The sequence below is a fragment of the Microtus pennsylvanicus genome, chromosome 15, assembly GCF_037038515.1.
Source record: "Microtus pennsylvanicus isolate mMicPen1 chromosome 15, mMicPen1.hap1, whole genome shotgun sequence".
Taxonomy (NCBI): domain Eukaryota; kingdom Metazoa; phylum Chordata; class Mammalia; order Rodentia; family Cricetidae; genus Microtus; species Microtus pennsylvanicus.
Window position 1 is genome coordinate 26,567,458 of NC_134593.1, and position 18,127 is coordinate 26,585,584.

At 49.4% G+C, this 18,127-nt stretch overlaps 1 non-coding gene across 1 annotated transcript; it reads left to right on the forward strand.

The window, feature by feature from the left end:
* The first annotated feature begins 3,059 nt into the window (after window positions 1-3,059).
* On the forward strand, window positions 3,060-3,186 carry LOC142836233 (small nucleolar RNA SNORA71). Its single transcript, XR_012908026.1, has one exon. It is a non-coding gene; the product is annotated as a small nucleolar RNA SNORA71 (small nucleolar RNA).
* The last annotated feature ends 14,941 nt before the right edge of the window (window positions 3,187-18,127 follow it).

Sequence of the window (18,127 nt, forward strand, 5' to 3'; positions counted from 1 at the left end):
CTGAGGAAGCCCTGGTGTCAGCCTCTGGCCTCTGTGTCTCCTCAGGTCAGTGACTCCGAAGCTCAGGTGCTACACTCACTGGCTTCCTGTGGTCTCATGCCCGGACCTGCACTCTTCCCTTTTCTATAGAAAAGGCTGGTGTGAGCTTTGGAGCCTGCTGGGTTAGAGGATGCAATACACCTCTGTGATTTCCCTCTGTTCGGTGACTCGTTTTGTTCTGCCTGTGGTGCTGCGGACCTAACCCAGGGCCTAGCATCTCTCCCCGGTTGATACTCATAAACGTGTACACCTTTCCTCCTCCGCAGCTGCTCACCTTATTAATTCCTTCAGACAGTCAGAGGACAAAAGGGAGATTTCCGTATACCCCAACAGGGCTCTACCCACATTTCCTGATTTTCCAGAGTAGCAGCCTCCTCCCAAGGGAAGACAGTCATGGGACAAACATCAGTGAGGATGAGGCTTTTAGCCAAGGGTGGAATGTCCAGGTGACTTTGTTTGGACTAGAGGGAGCTTGTGGGCATGAGCTTGGAACTCAGAACCCGTAGGGTAGGTCACCCAGATGGCTTCAGCAGCTGTGGAGGTGACGTAACAGAGCTGAGTGGCTCTCTCTTCCCTGTGGGCTGATGGCATATTTCCTAAACCATCAGGATGGTGGAACGAGGAGGGGAAGGGCCTTCATCTCGGGAGCTTACAGCCACACCCCACATCACATCCCTGCCCTGTTTTTCCAGACACCCATGCTCCAATGGATTCCATTTCTCCCCCAATTCATTTCCCAGCTTGCAATCCAAGCATCTTTCTAGATAGAGCACACAAGGAGTAGACCCCATTGGCTGATAAAGTTTATGAAATGTCATATCACTTTTCTCATTGCTGGGACAAGGCGCCTGATACACATCGATGTAAGAAATGGATTGTTTTGGCTCACAGTTGGAGCATACACATCCTCACTGTGGAGAACTCATAGCAGCGGGGCTGTGAGGCAGCTGGTCACATGATACCCGCAGTCAGGAAGCAGAGATGAATGTTGGGGCTCAGCTCCCTTTCTCCTTTTCATTCAGTCCAGGGGGCCCCCAGCCTAGGGAGTGATGCCACCCATACTTAGGGTGGGTCTTCCCACCTCCATTGACTAAAAACTCTTTCACAGACACAGTCAGCAGTCACCTAGGTATTTCTAAAACCCAACAAGTTGACGGCCAAGATTAACCATCAGAGGGATTGTTACTATTTGAGTCAAAAAAAAAAATGTCTCCAAAGTCTAGTGTGTTAAGGAATTGTTGCTAACTGGTGTCTTTTGAGAGATGACTAGGCTATGACGGCTGTAACTTCATCAATGGGTCAATCTGTTGAAGAATTTCGAGATGGATAAACAAGGGCCATCTGGCGCTACTGCTTTTAGGCCTGTGGCAAAGCAGAAACACCTTTGGAGGAAAACCGCTCAGGGCAGACAGGAAGCAGGGGGCAGGAAGGCAAAGGGCAGGATACTCCTCCAAAGGTCCATCCACCCAGGGAAACCACTTCCTGGCTGCTTTGTTCCAGTCCCAGGAGGTCTCATCCACGGCTTTCTCCAGTGTGCTAGCCTCCTTAGGAACCATCCACAGCCAGCCTCCCGGCTGCAAGGCCTACTTGTCACCTCTTGAAACACTGTCTACCCATGCCAGTTCCATAGAGCACTCCTTTATGACCCCAACTCAACAGACTGCACTTCCTTGTTAAGTGCAGCTTTGTGTGCACACGTATTCAAATTGTACTTTTACTTTGGCTTTATTAGTATATAACAGGCATATACTAATACATATAAAGTGTACACTTGCGGCTGGGGCTGCAGCTCATTGGTGGAGTGCTAGCCTTACATTCAGGATGCCCTAGGTGATATCTGGAACTGCAACAAAAAAGAAAAAGAAAAAAGAAAAAAAGAATAAGCGTACACTTGAGTTACAGCTGGTCATGAGCCACCATTTGGGTGCTGGGAACCCAACCCAGGTCCCCTGAAAAAGTAGCCAGTGCTCTTAACCACTGAGCCATCTTGTCTACCCCCTATTACTACTTTTTTAGTGTTTTTTTAAAAAAAAAAGACAGTAAAATAACAAGTAATTTAATCAACAAACAGGCAATGGCCTGACCACTTTTCAGAAGACATACAAAACAAGGAAGGATGCTCACAATTTTTAGTCGACTAAAAAAAATGAAGATTTGCTGAACTGCCGTGAGGTCAGGACAACACACTTGCCAGATGTCCCTTGAAAACAAGAGGATATGGAAAGTTATGGCAGAATAATGCTACCTTCACACTCCAACAGGTATTTCCTTAGTTGGGCATCTTCACACTTATCTTCCTGGGGAAAAAGTTCAATTAGTAACATATAAAAAAAGCTGATTTTTGCCGGGCAGGGATGGCACACACCTTTAGTCCCAGCACTCAGGAGGCAGGGGCAGGCGGATCTCTGTGAGTTGGAGGCCAGGCTGGTCTACAGGAGCTAGTTCTACAATGTGGAGCACAAGGTTGAAACTTTTCCCGCTGTGTATAAGAAGCTCACGGGCAAGGATGTTAATTTTGAATTCCCAGAGTTTCAGTTGCAAAGAAAATTACTAAATAGAGTGTTATTCATAGTGGGAAAAAAAAGAGCTAGTTCTAATATAGGCTCCAAAGCTACAGAGAAACTCTGTCTCAAAAAACAAAAAAACAAAAAAAGGGTGCTTTTTTTTTCCAGTAAGAAAAGAGCAAACATTACGGACTGGTGTCTTACACGTATGTATTTTGTAATTAAAGCTGCAGCAGTGTAAGACAGCTGAGAATAAAGACTCCACACCCCGCTTCTAGAATAAGCTGAGTTCTCTGCTGTTCCTCCTGTTGGTCTCTGTGGTCTCCTTGACCCCAACGTTTCACAGGAAGAAGCAAACCAAAACTACACCAAGATTCCAGTTCACCCCGGTCCGAATAACTGTCATAAAACAAAAGAAGTCCCTGTACTGGAAGGTGACTGTGGACTGCCCGTGCCAAACTACACCAAGATTCCAGTTCACCCCGGTCAGAATAACTGTCATAAAACAAAAGAAGTCCCTGTACTGGAAGGTGACTGTGGACTGCCCGTGCCCTGGCCATTGATACTACAGGGGTAGTCAAAAGCTTTTCCCTGTGTTTGGAATGTCCACTCCTGTCCTCGCCGAAATCCGGTGATTTGTTTGTTTTTTGAGACAGGGTTTCTCTGTGCATGGTCCTGGCTGTCTTCAAACTCAGTGACCTCCGCCTGCTTCTGCATCCCTAGAGCTGGGGTCAAAGGTTGACATGGTCACTCTGGTGCTTTTAACACATCTTCCTTCTCACAGCCTCGTTTGTATCCTGGCTGCTGGCACCAGGCTCGCTGGGTGCCTTCTACCAGCACTGGGCACCGTCCTCAGAGACTTATGGAAGACGTTTATGGACACCACCGGGCCCAGGAATGGATAGCGCAACCAGCACAAAAAGAGAAACTGGAGAAGCTGCCCAGGGCATCACGGAACAGCTTCTCACTGCACGGAGTAGTTGGCTCGGGGATGGGAGACTCAAGATACAAAGTCTTGACGCCAGCACCTCAGCAGCTACGTCCTGACCCCTCGTCCATCTGCTAGTGCCTGGAAAGACTGCAATGTCAAGAGCTTTCCCATTGGATTTGTTACTAACTTTTGTGCTACCTCCCAACAACTGTGCAGGAAACCTTATAGATAAAAACAACTCATAACAACAAAAATAAACAAATGATAAATTCTAGTAAGGGTAGGATAGATAGAAGGAACCCACATACAATGCTGATGGAAGGTAAGCTATTCTGGCTGTCATGGAAGTCTTTAACAAATTAGAAACATATGACCTAGCTATACCACTCCTGGGTATATACCCAAAAAACTCCAAGATTTTTCCTACAGTGACCATACACTTATTTTGATCTCTGGTGCATCCTAACAGCCAAAGCGAATGGACTCAGCTAATCAGCCTATCAGCCTAGTGATCTCTCTCTCTCTCTCTCTCTCTCTCTCTCTCTCTCTCTCTCTGTATTACATACACAAAAGGGAATATTGTTCTTCCATAAAGAATGAAATTATGGCATCTGCAGGAAAAAAATGAATGGATGGACCTGGAAATCATCATGCTAGACAAGATTAGCCAGATTCAGAAAGACAGGTGTAGCCAGGCGTAGTGAGTGGTACACACCTTTATTCCCAGTACGCAGAAGGCAGAGGCTGGTGGATCATCTCTGTGAATCTGAGGCCAGCCTGGTTTACACAGTGAGCTCCAGGCCAGTCAGGATTGTATAGGCAGGACCTGTGTCAAGATAAAAGAGAAAATAGAGTGTCATGCTTCCTTTCACCTGTGGGATCTGGGAGGGAAGGCACAAAAGTAGAAGGGACATGAGGAGAAAGATGAGAAGGAAGGGGGCAGACAAGAACAAGGGGACGATAACAGCAAGGCCTGCTATGTGCGAGCAGTTATGATATGTCAGAAGGGAACTCACTGTTTTGTACATTTAATGTACACTAATTACAACGAAAGCTGGCAGTGAGACATCCCTGGCATTCAGTCTACTGCTTTAAGTGTGTTTAAGTGTACAATTCTGAGGCATTAAGAACTGTGGGGGAGGAAACAGCTTCTGTTCTACTTTTCACAGTTCTTAGATGGGCAGGGCTTTGTAACAACAGACAAACTAAAGCAAAGCAAACAGAAACTTTAATAAGGTGTATACCTCACAGACACAGGAAGGGGCCCAGTGAAGGATTTAGCCACGAAGAAGTAGCTTAGAAAAATCAGCCTCGTGGAACTGAGATACAGTGCCTGCAACTTCAGCTCTAGGGGATGCAACGCCCTCTCCTGGCCTCCACTGGCACTGTATTCAATGCACACGCACACGCATATATCCGTGCGTACACACACACACACACACACACACACACACACACACACACACAAATAATCTTAAAAAAAGAAAACCCGGCTTGTAAGGAAGTCAGGAAAGCGCAGAGAATGTTCAACAGAATGGGGCTCCTTGGTTTGGGTCATGCAGACGCCCCACTCTGCTCTAGCAACCTGCAAGCAACCCCACCCACCCTGAGCTGCATGCACAGCCATGCGGAACAGCAGAGGTGTCTCCTCTCCTCACATCCATCAAACTCAGCTTCTGCCACATCATACTCTGCTTCTGTCTGGCAGGAAGGCAGGGATGGGCTGCCATACCGGGCTGCGTCAGGGATTTTATTAATTGCCTCTGAGTGACTACATCTCATCGCATACAGCAGCACCTCACACATTAGGCATTTAATTTTTAAAAAGGGGCATGTGAAATTAGTGGTCTGAACTGTGTGAATGAAGGCGTGAGCCCACCCCACCCCGGGCACAAACTCAACAGCTCTACATCCGTCCTCTGGAAGCCGGGCTCCTAGCCAGGCTGGTGAGTCCGGGATGAGCTGATCTGTCTGGACCTGAGGAAACCAGACACTCCCCTACTTGGGTTTGCCACCCTTGCCTCAGCCTGCTATATCATGGGAGGCCGGGCCCTGCCATTCCTGGGTGAGTAACCAAACAGTAACCCTGGGAGGTGTAGCTGAGGAAGTCCTTCCTCAGGGACACGTGAGGCCCACTCATTGCGTGCCAGACTGTCCTGCAGCAAGGCCACCATCAGCTGCCAGTCAGCTGACTCTGCCAGGTGACCCCTGAGGGGCATCGGATGTGTTTGCTTGTGAACGTCTGCTTTTAGGGGGGCCTTGATGTGGGATGTCCAGTATGTGTGCTGCCTTTATTGGTTGATGAGTAAAGCAGTTTGGGCTTAGCAGAGTAAAGCCAGGTGGGAAATCAGAACAGAGATAGAGATAGTAGGCAGAGTCAAAGAGACACCACGTAGCTGCCAAAGGAAACGGTTGATGGGACCTTACCCAGTAAGCCACAGCCTCGTGCCAATACACAGAACAATAGAAATGGGTTATTTAAGATATAAGAACTAGCCAAGAGGCCCAAGCTATTGACCAAGCAGTGCTGTAATTAATATAGTTTCTGTGATTATTGAGGTCTGAGCTGTCGGGAAACAGAAGTGGTCTCCGTCAACAGGGTCTCACTGTGCAGCCCAGACTGACCCAAATTCTGGACTCTCCTTCAGCCTCCTCGGGGCTGTGATGACAGTGGGTGACCTTGCCTATCTAGGATAAGCCTTTCACATCACACAATCCCAACAGAAGAACCACGCTACCAGAACCGGAACGTTTTCTTCAGTTGCCGCTCCATCCTTATTTATTTAACTTGGGGTGGTGACAGACAGCTGTTTCCTTTTTTGTTTGTTTGCTTGTTTTAAGACAGGGTTTCTCCGTGTAGTCCTGACCAGCCTGGAACTCACTCTGTAGACCAGGCTGCCCTAGAACCAGTGATTTGGCTGTTTTGAGTGCTGGGACTAAAGGTGTACACCACCACTACCAGGCCGGATGGCAGCTTTCTTAATTGAGAGCCATCATGGATATGCTGGAGGAATCATGTGAGCCCCCCCCCCAACATTCAAAAAGCTGAGGCAGGAGGATCATAGGTTCTAGACCAGCCTGAGCTACACAGTGAGACTCTGTCCCAAAACAAGAATAAAAACAAAGAGGAGGAGGAAAAGGAGAGGGAAGAAGGGTGGTATACACTCAGAAGGCCGAGGGAAGGGGACCATGGAGTTCCAGGCCTGCCAGGGCAACACGAGACCTTTCTTAAAAAAAAAAAAAAAAAAAGACATAAAGAATGAGAGACTGACATTGCCTCTGATCTGGCAGTGGGGACACTGAGGAAGCGCTATATTACTTGTGCGGTTCTCATAGCCACTGCCTTCCAGGGAAGCCATGATGGGATGTCCGTCTTCTCTGTCCTGACCTCAGTGTCTCCATCCAAGCCACTGGCCAAGTCCTAGAGAAGCAGGAATCCAGAGGGCTCTGGAGTGGATGCCAAAGCCCCTCCTCACCTCAAGAGGGTAAAAAGTATGTTTACACACACACACACACACACACACACACACACACACACACACACACAGAAGGCACGGCTCCCTGTAAAGTGTCAGGCCCCAGGCCGAGTACGGGGCAGTGTGAAGATCCCCAGCATCAGGACACAAGCAGAGAAGGACCGAGGGTGCAGCAGTGACAGGGCCCAGAGATGGGCATCACAGTGACAGCTGCTTCCCGAGAACCCTGAGCAGCCACTCTGTGATACTGTGATTGACGGTGACGCACCCACCACGCCATTCCCAGCACAGCGCTCATCCATGCTTGGAATTCTCTAAATTGTCCGTAATAAGCCCTTTCCACCCCAGGGTATGCTAATGAGCTGGCTCCTGGGAACCAAAGTGTGACCAGAAGGCTGGAAGGTCCAGCCCCACCCACGATTGGGGAGGTGGAGGCAGGCCCTTTAAGTCAACTTCCAGGGGCCGAGAAGCTCATGACTCATGCCCAGGGCCTAAGTCTCCCTAAAGGAGAGGTTCGGCTTCCACAGAGATGAACAGATGGAGTGCTGGCAGGATGGAACCCCAGAGGAGAGGTGGTGCTGTGCCCCTCAACTGCTAAGCCATCATCTTATGGCCGAAATGCTAATTCCCAGACCTTTCTGAAAAACAATTTTCCATTGTGTACATACATATTCGCGGCAGTCAGAAGACAACTCGTGAGAGCTGGTTCTCTCCTTCAACCGTACGGGTCTCAGGACCAAACTCAGGCTGGTTAGCAGGCACCTTCCCTGACCAGCCGTCTCACTAGTGGCCCCTCCATGAGATAGGGTATGAGAAAGAGGTAGAGAGAGGGAGGCAGCGAGAGACACATACAGAGAGGGGGCAGAGTAAGAAAGAGGCAGAGAGAGAGAGGCAGCGAGAGACACATAGAGAGAGGGGGCAGAGTAAGAAAGAGGTAGAGAGAGAGAGGCAGCGAGAGACACATACAGAGAGGGGGCAGAGTAAGAAAGAGGCAGAGAGAGAGAGGCAGCGAGAGAAGCACAGAGAGGGGGAGGCAGAGAAAGGGTGGGCTTCTCTGAGTTCTGTGGGCATTCTGGGAACCTCTGATTTGTAGCCAGTCAGCCAGGAGGTAAAACCAAGCTGTGAAGTTAGGGGCAGACTACTGGGATCCCTGTCAACTGTCCGCAGTACAGAGCTGATTTCCATCACAAGTTGCCCTGCTGGCACTGGAGAATGGGTCACAGTGGGGAAGACTGCCCCACACAGCAGATGACACAGGGCAGAGAGACACAGGCTGTTTCCTCTGCAACTTTAAGCGCGGCTCTTCTGCAAAGGCTCTGCAAACAGGACAAAAACCCCAGCAGCCCACTGCAGTACCCTCGCCACCACCCTCGCCGCCACCACCATCCCAGTGCTGAGGATGGAGTCCATGGCCTCCTCCATGCTAGCCAAGTCCTGCCATTGTGATGCATCGGCAAACCCACAGAGACATTCCTAAGCAGTGTATTTCTTTTGAAGTAGCTCAGGTTCACAATCAACCCTTCCCACCCACACACCTTCTTTCAGAATGACTGGATATCATCAGGATAAAGTCTTGGTTGGTCCTGTGGCTTGCTTAACTTAGTACAGTGGTTCTCAGCCTTGCTGATGCTGTGACCCTCATGTTGTGGTGACCCCCATAAAATTACTTTCATTGCTACTCTGTAACTGTAATTTCGCTACTGTTATGAATTGTAAATATCTGTGTTTTCTGATAGTCTTGGGTGACCCCTGTAAAAGGGTTGTTCAACGCCCCAAAGGGGTTGCGACCCATGGGCTGAGACCACTGACTTAATGGATGCAGGAATCAGAACCTTGTGTAAATCCCTGGCAATAAGAGGCCTCGTGGTGTCTGGCTTTCTGCAGTCATGCTGAGGGAAGCTGATGGCATCTGAGGAGGATTAGGAGGCCCTGTGGATGAGTGCTGGGGCCTTCAGTTGAGGACCGGTATCTACTGTCTTCCCCTGCAGAGTTCCCATCAGACAGAGTAGCATCAAAAGAACCCTGACACCAGCTATGTGACCAAAAGGGGTGGAGTCATCAGATTTGGGGGTGAGGGTTAGCAGATTGAAGATAGTATTTGTTAAAACTGACCCTTCTGTCTAGCCAGCTCTAATGAGCTATCAGGATCCTCTACCTAGGGTCTCAAGCCTTTTCTACCCCATAAAACAACTTGTGATCCTTACAGGGCAGAGGCCAGGACACGAGGAAGGGGTGAAGACCCCCAGGCAGACTTGGAGAGGTAGTGGAAGAGAATGAACCTCACCCACTGTCATTATAGTTCTAAGTTCTGGGTGAGATCCAGACCTACCTAACATCACTTGGGGTACTTCAGGAGTAGGAAGAGGGCACTTGGTACCCCTGCCACCAGGAAACAAGAGTCTCCAGATAAGATTCGTAAATCTGGAACAATGATGGCCCACTCAAGACCGTGTGTAAGTCACGGGGTGACTGGAAGATCTGTAGCTTATGCAGACATGCTTGGGGTGTTAGGGAAGGAGCAGGACCCTGACGATGGAAAGGACTTATTAGGGTGGGGGTCCCTTAGTGTGGTCATGGAGAGGACAAAGTGTGGGACTGGGGTGGGAAGACTCCACCGTCACTTATCTCACCCAACGCTGCCTGATTCCTGGGGACAGGTCAATGACCTCGGAGCCCGCTTGGCACTGCATTGGGTAAAGCTCTAGAGAAAACACAGGACCTCTAGGGAAATGTGTCTGTCACCAGAGTAGGGCCCATGAGAAGCAGGGATCAGGTGGGGCCTGGTCTAGAAGGGCTTTGCTGACACTTGGCTTAGGAGACCGGTGGCTCCGTTCCATCAAGCAGGTGACTTACTGGCTTCCAGGCATAGCTCCATGCTCAGCCCCATATGAGGCATCACTTGGCCAATGTTCTCACCAGGTCACGCTGCTCTTAGGAAAGATCCATGTCAGGAAAGCTCTCTGGGAAGCTACATTTCCCCAGCCCTTTTCCTCCACTCCCTTTGAGGGTGCCTGGTCCCCTGACAGTTTCCTGGTCCTTCCTGTCATTTCCACAGTGCCTAGGGGTAGGGTGGAGATGCGCGCTCCTTACACGACACAGAAATGAAGAACACCCCCACCTATCAACTCTTCAACTGGGGAGCGGTTATTTTAGGCTGCACCTGCCCCTAAGGAACAACAAACAGCCAATGTCCTTATTTACATGTGGAGGGGCTAAGTCAAGGCGCTGACTTACCAAGGCATCCTCGACGCTCCAGTGACTCAGAGCAGTCAACATGCCACCAAAGCCAACAGACAACTTCGTGCCTTCGGGCCCTGCTGTGTGCATGGATACGGGGCCTAGCCAGAGCCAACGTTTCCGGCTGTGGTCCTACCTGAATGCGGCCCAGCATTATGAGGCCAATAACGCTGGAATCCTAGTTAAGTGTGGTAGTTCGGGGCTGTAATTATAGCATTCAAGTTTAGGCAAGAGGATCTGGAGTTCAGGCAAGCCAGGGCTACACATCAAGTTATAGGCCAGCCTTTTCCTAAAACAAACAAACAGAGACAGCAAGGGATATGATGTTGCCTGGGATATTGTTTAGAGTCCCTGCAAAGGATGCGAGACCCAGTGGACAGACAGACAGACAGACTGATGATAGATAGATAGATAGATAGATAGATAGATAGATAGATAGATAGATAGATAGATAGATAGAGATAGATAGATGACAGGCAGGTACTTCCTATAGGCAACAGACTTGCTAATACAAGTTTGTGGATTCTATGGTTTTATTTCCCTGAGAGACACAACACCAAGTGAGTCTGTCCATTTTGTTACAACTGTTAAGTACAACCTCTTTTATGGTGAAGCATCCCTAACAGGACTGTAGAGTCACAAGTGGGTGCTTGCCAAGCCTATAGGAGGCCCTAGCTTCAACCCAGAATAACCTTCTTAAAAAAACACACACACATTAATTCTAAGGTATCACCAGGTTGAAACTTCCAGTCTCGCTGCAGATCCAGCCTGAAAAGGACAGGTACCAGGGCCAGGCTCTACTCAGACTTGGACATCTGTCTACTTGGCTTTCTCATCCCATCGCCCAGGACACCACCCCACCCACCCATCCATCCATCCATTTTCACTGCTCAGCTCCAGCAGCTGCAGGAGCTCACGCGGCAGCTGTGAAGAGCGGTTTGGGAGCAAAGGGCCCAGGAGCATGCAGTGCCCTGCTCCCAGTGCGCCCTGGGAGTCTAGCGCGAGTGTACACACGTTCAGTTTTTGTAAGACTTGTAATGAGGGACCAGTGTTTACTCCCACGGCTCGTTTTCTCTATGCTTCCTTCCCATCCCGATAAATATACCTTTTCATCTTGTCTCCCTCTTTCTCTTCCTTCTTAACCTGTGGGATCAGGGATCGAATCTAGCCTCACACATGCTAAGCAGACACTGTCCTGAGCCAGATCTCCAGCCTACTGTACTCGCCTATAACACATCAGGGTCACTCTGGAGAGGGGTAAGAAAGAAGCAGGACGAGGGACAGGAGGAGGAAGTCAGGGAGGGAGATGAGAGAAAGAACACTGTGGAAACTGCAAACATATCTAACAATCACATTACAAAATTACATTTAGCATCACTATGGGGATCCCGCTGCATAGTTATCAGAAACATCTACATTTCTAGTTTCTTTATTAAACACACATCCTGGCTGGTGGGATGGCTTCGCAGGTACAGGTACTGCTGCTGGGCCTGCTGACCCAAGTTCAGTTCCCAGAAGCCACATGGTAGAAGGAGCAAACTGACTCTCTCAGGTTGTGTATACACACACACACACACACACACACAGAGAGAGAGAGAGAGAGAGAGAGAGAGAGAGAGAGAGAGAGAGAGAGAAAGTCCAGTGAGGATAAACAGAAGTTGAACTCCATACACTGCATTGCTACGGAAAAAGTAAAACAGAGGACCCACTATGACAAACAATCAGGAGAAAGTGAGGCAGAATTGCTGTATGACCCAGGAATACCTTAGCTGAGTGGATACTCAGAGGAACTACACGCATAATCTCCAAGCGGGATCTCAGCACAACCACAGTCTCTGCAACAGCCGAGTGGGCACTGAAGTCACTACCAGATAAAGAGCTCACTACCCTTCATCCACAAAACCTAGGACAAAGAATGTCTCAGATGCAGGGTGTTTGGGGTTTGGAAAGACTTTCAGGGATTTCAGTGATGGAACATCTTCAGTCTAGATCAGAAACCCCACACATGGGCCAGTAAGATAGCTGAGCCGGGGAGGCACTTGCCACCAAGCCTGACAACCTGAGTTCTATCTGAGACCCACATGGTGGAAGGAACCTGACTTCCACATGCACACTGTGGAGCACACACACACACACACACACACACACACACACACACACACACACGCACCATAAAGAAAGGTAAAACAGTGGGCTGGAAGCTGCCTCCATAGGACCCAGGAGAAAGTCACAATGATTTAAAACAAAAGGTGGGACTTGGGGAAAATCCCACAGGCAGTGCCAGCACGGCCGAGAGGCACAGAGAGAAAGGTGGGTGAACCAAAGGGACGGAAGCCAGCCAAGCACAACTCCAGACACGGCTCCCTGGCAGGAAAGGAGCAGAAACCTCATTCAAAAGGAAAGCCAGGCAACCCTGATAGAGGCTGGCAGTCCACCCTCGGGACAGCCCAGCCCTACAAACCCAGGTCCTACTATGAGCTTTGGTGAGACAGTAATTCCTCGAGCCAATAGAGCCCATCCTATGGGCAGGAGCCACCTTGAGAGGGCGCCTACTATTTAAAACCGAGCTATCCTGGGGGCCTGGAACAAGGAACCACCACAGGCCAGGGAGATGGACTCTAACCTGTCACAGCTGGTTAGAGTGTTTGGGGCAAGCAGCCCTGGGAGGCAGCTGTGTGGAGAATGCAGGGCTGGACACTGGCAAGTCAACAGTGCAGGTGGCAGGAGACTCAGCTCGGTCCAGAAGGAGGAAAAGGGGGCCTTGATCTTAGTGCCTGGGAACAAACTCCATCAGCTGAGGAGAACTCTGGGGTCTGAGCCCAAGGGCAGCAGGATCAACCTCTGGAGCCTGACAACTTGGAAACCCCAGGGGAACACTTGGCACCCGCAGCTGACCCCTCCAGCAGGAAGGCTGACACTTAGGAGGTTTGGATATAGGAAGTGAGGCCCTCCACTTGTACACATTACAACATTCTGGCTACTTCCTCCCTCTAAAAACCTTGAAAGAACCCTTCAGTTGTGACATCAGAACCCAGATGGTAGGATCTGGAGAGTTTCGGGACAGAATCTGATAGAGAAAGGAGGCTACCAAAGTGAGGATAGCTCCAGCATCTGATGAGATGCCAGGCCAGTGAAGGCTCAGCACCAACACAAAACTCGGGAAAAGACAAGAGCCTATACAACCTCCTTCCCCTCCCTGCGTATCTAACTGGCAGTCTCCAGTTTCCGAGGGTCCAGAAACCTGCTCCAACAATATTAAAAGCTGTAAGAGGAAAACATCAAATCACTGACAAAAGAAAATATAATCTCTGATTTCTAATCAGCAATGCCATAAATCAGGAGAGCATGCAACAATGGTTCAAAAACAAAAGCTTTGAAAGTCAGCAGCTATCAGCCAAGGCTGAATGTCCAGCAAAGCTACTGCTTATAACGTCATGAGACTGGCACTCTGCCTACTGTGCCCAGAGGGCAATTATCTTTTGCCTGACAGAAAAATAAGGACATGTCAAGGCAAGCACAAACGATGGCAGTTCATGGCCACCAGGCCTGCACTTCAGAGGATACACAGAGGAGCCCTTCGTAAGGAATCCATCATGACTACCGCCGCAAACCAGCAAACCCCTAATACTAACAGGGGAGAAAGACAGACAAACTAAGCAAGCCTAACCAACCAGAAAAACAAACAAGAGAATTCAGGCAACTAGTTAACATTGCTCAACAATAACCTTACGTGTAAATAGCTCAACTTGCCAAGAGACTCAGACGCTGACTGGATTGAAAACCAAGGTCCACCTACTGGATAGGTCATCCAAAGTAAAAATCAACAGAGACCTCAGAGTTAAATTGTACCATAGGTTACATGGACTCAACGGAACCACAAGATGTACTATCCAACAGATTTGGGATACATATTCACAAAACAGTCTACAGAACATTCTAAAACAGTCCACAATATAAGTTTCAACAAACACACAACCACCCCTAACTGTAGCTGCTTAATCCTTAGCAAGGTGTCAAAAGCAAACCAGGGGGGTGGGGGAGCCTCTTCAACCGACGGTGCTGGGAAAGCTAGATAGTCACACAAGCAAAAAGGAAACTAAATCCGTATCTCTCACAGAGCACAGATATTACTCCCAAACGGTGAGCAAGGCCTTACTGTGAGATGTGAAAACTGCTTGAGGAAGCATACGTAAAACACACGCACAGGCAAGAACGTGCCACAAAGGACTCTAACAACATAGGAAGGAATCTCAGGAACTGAAAAGTGGGACTGCACAAAAATAAAGAGCTTCTACCCAGCAAAGGAAACGACTGGAAAGGTGAAGGTGGCCTACAAAATGGGAGAAAACATATGCCAACTATACATAGTAAAAGTGGTTGAGTCTAGAATATATTAAGGACACCCAAAAAATTAACCCCACCACCCAACCAACAAATGAGCAGAGGCAGTCAACACCCCAATACCTTCTTGGTGGCACCTTGGACATGGTTCAGGTGATTTACAGAGGTTTGGATAGGCCGGGGTCCAGTGACTCCCCTCTGACTCCATTCGAAACAGGGACCCAGAGGCTCTTGGGTTTTGGAAGACAAGGAAGCCTGGGCAGCTGCTATGGCCAGTCTAAAGGCCCTCGCTAACATCAGACATTTTTGCTTTAGGGCTTTTTAATCTCTCCCCATTGTACACTTCAAAGACTACGGCTAAGACTTCTACCTGTGGAGTGAGGGGTCCTTTCTTTAGACATTTAGGTTTGACCCTCTACCAGGGAAACTTTGGGAGAAGTAGCAGGTCATGAGAAGTTCTTCCATCTGGGGTCTTAGGATCCAGACTGGCATATTTTAAGAGGCCCTTCATAAGGCAATCTAGGAATTGAGTCGGTTGTTCACGTTTGTCCTAGATGATCTCTTGGACTTTTTCATAATTAGCACTTTAAGGGCAGCCTTGTGGAGACTGTCCAGGAGGCAAATTATAAGTTGGGTTCTAGCTAGAATGCCTTCAGCAGTATTGTCATTCCATTCAGGACCTCCTTGTCCCCAACTGGGAGGACAGCATTGGTTTGGTGGACTTCATCTGCACGCGCCCTAGCCGGGTCCCAGACTCGCTGGCACTTCTCAGGGAGATTACTGTTGAGAATCGTGGAAATGTCACGGAAGGTGAGAGTGTAAGATTGGGAGACAGTCTGGAACTCACTAATCAAAGTCATCTGAGAGAGATCATTTAGTAAGAAAGGGATATGTGCCCTGACCAAGTCATCCACCCCAATAATCTCCCACAGAGAAAGAACTTGGGCTGGATTAGGCCACGTAGGAGGAGGTAGGTAGAGAGGAGGTCCTACGGTGGAGCGGGGAGAAGTGGGAGGACTAAGGGCTGCCAGTGGGCTGGAGTTTGGGAGATTTGACTAGGGTGGCCTATCACTGAATACGAAGAACCGGAGACTGGAGGGGCTAGAGGGGAAAGAGCTGTGGGTTAAAGCCAATAGCGGGGAGGCTCACTAGCTGGATTGGAAGTAGTAGTTTGGATGTCCTAACTAGGAAGTTAGGTGGGGGAACAGAAAGAACAGAGAGAGGGGGGCTTGGAGCAGGGATAAGAGAAAGCTGGAATGGAAGCAATGGGGGAATCTTTCCATTTCTCCAATCGTTCACAGTACTTATAAAGGTCCCAAATAATATTAGGATCTAGTATGCCATTAGGTGGCCATTTGGATTGATTACCTAAGGTGTACTGAGGCTAAATTTGATTGGAAAGGTAAATAAATTTAAGACCCTTCAGGTCGGGTGCTAGGTGGGGGGGAGGGGGAAGCTGAAAGTTTTCTAAAGGCATCCCAAGGGGAAATGGGAAGGTGCACACGACACCGTTCCCCTGGATGAGAGGGAAGAAAAATGTCACTGCAGCCTGTAGTCAAAGGTCTCCCCGGGACTCAGGAAGGACCCAACGAGAACCAAGTTGTTTGTGGTCACCACCACACTCAACAGGGGTCAGGGGCTGAGCCTGGCTAAGCCAGAGGAGAGACTCAGCACCTGGTACCAGGGCTTGCTAGAGGGCAGAGGCCACAATAAAAACCGAGCTAGGGGGCAAAGGGCTGGGGAATGGAGTCCCAAAAGCCACAAGAACCTAGAGGAGCTGAGAGATTATGGCAGTTCTGAAGGGAAGGCAGAAGAGGGCAGGAAGGAGGGCAATAAATAGCTCAAGTAGGCCTAAGGAAACTGTAGGATTGCAGCTCCAAGGATGGGGTGGGGTCAGGTGAAGAGGGTCAGCGGTAGCCTTAAAAACCGGCTGGGGTGCTTCCACCTCCAAGAGTACCAGAGGTGGGCCGTACACTCAACGGTCACTTACCTGAACTCAAAGAATCGTTCACACAGAGCAAAGGCAGAAACTTACCTAATTGCCCCTGGTGGATGAAATGCCGAATGACTGGTGGGGGAGCCAGTCTATCGCAGTGATCTGGAGATGAGGGATAGGGTCCCAGAGCAGCTCAGACCCCGACGGGGAGCACAAACACCAGGAGAGTCTATCCAAGTCATATCGGCAGTGTAAGTGCTACAGCTCTAATGGGAAAGGTACCCCACAAAGTCACATCACACAACAAACCGCATTAAGAGATTTATCGGGAGGGAAAAACCCAGGTTTGGCTGGGTCTACTTGGGCAAGAAGTGACAGAACAAAAGACGGGGTTTATACAGGGCTCTGGGGGCGCGAGGGAGTTCTTTCCAGGGTGGTCCGCAATTGGAGGGATTATGTGGCCTGATCTTGGGGAAAGTTCAGGGATTGGTGAGATATTTTTTCTTTTCTGTAGGACAGGGCCTGATCACTCTTCTACTTTGGGGGCAAGGGGAGATAAGAACTACCGTTAGAGAAGTCAGGGGTGCAGGGCTTGGCCACTGGAGCTCTTCAGAGCAGGATTTACAGGAGTCTGAGCAGTAGCAGGGAAAGCTGCCCTGCTTCCCAGGGTTGGTGTTGGTAGCCAACACGGGCACTGCCATGTGATCCCAAAGCCACCAGGGCTCTGATGTGTACTTTATAGACCGTACTGGAGTCACGTTCTGTTGAGTGAGTCTCTTAAATATGAACGATACTTCAGAACTGCCTAGGACAACTGACACTACTTGCTCTTGAGAGGCTGGTACCTGCAAACTGCTTCTGCTTCCAGGCAGCATCTCAACTGATGTGACAGGAGCTCGACAGTCTGAATACAAAGTGGCCCCGCAGGGCTTATGGGGTGAGTGTGTGGTCCCCAGCTGGCAGCACTGCTCTTTGAGTGGAGCAGCTTGAGCTGAAGGAGCGGATCCCTGGAGACTGCCTTTGGAGCATGGTTCCAGTCCCTTCCTGTCTGCCATGAAGTCAGAACCTCCTCTCCGTCCTGTCACTAGTGATGGTGACTTAATTAGCCTGCCCGGCCCTGCTTCCTTCAGCTGTGAAACCACCCACCCTCTAATTAGCAGCTGCTGCCATGCTCAGGAGGGGCGTCCCCAGCAGGCAGTTTCTCTTGGAAAGCAGTGCAGGTAACTTGGAGGGACGCTGACCAACAAAAGTCTGATTCTTTACCCTGCATTGAACACTGAATTTTGTGCAACTCCACCACATTTCAGATTCAAATTCTAACCACAGTCCCATGCTTATGTGGGGGTGAGGGGGTGCTGTGGTTGAATCCAGGACTTAACAGAACAAGCAAACTCCCTTCCAGTGAGCTAGATCTCTGGTTCCATAGTCCCATGTGTAATGTTGGGCCAGCCCTAATCATATTACAAAACCCAAATGATCACCCACTACCCTTTGGCTTGCTACCACTCGAATGCAAACTTCCCAACAGGAAGGCTTCAACAGCACCACTTCTTACCCAGTCAGAGACTCTGGTCCTAGTGAGTTCTCCATGGGAAGGGCTTCATGCAGAAATAGAAGGGCATTTCAGGCAGCAAGAGTGACGTCAAAGTGATATACCAACAGG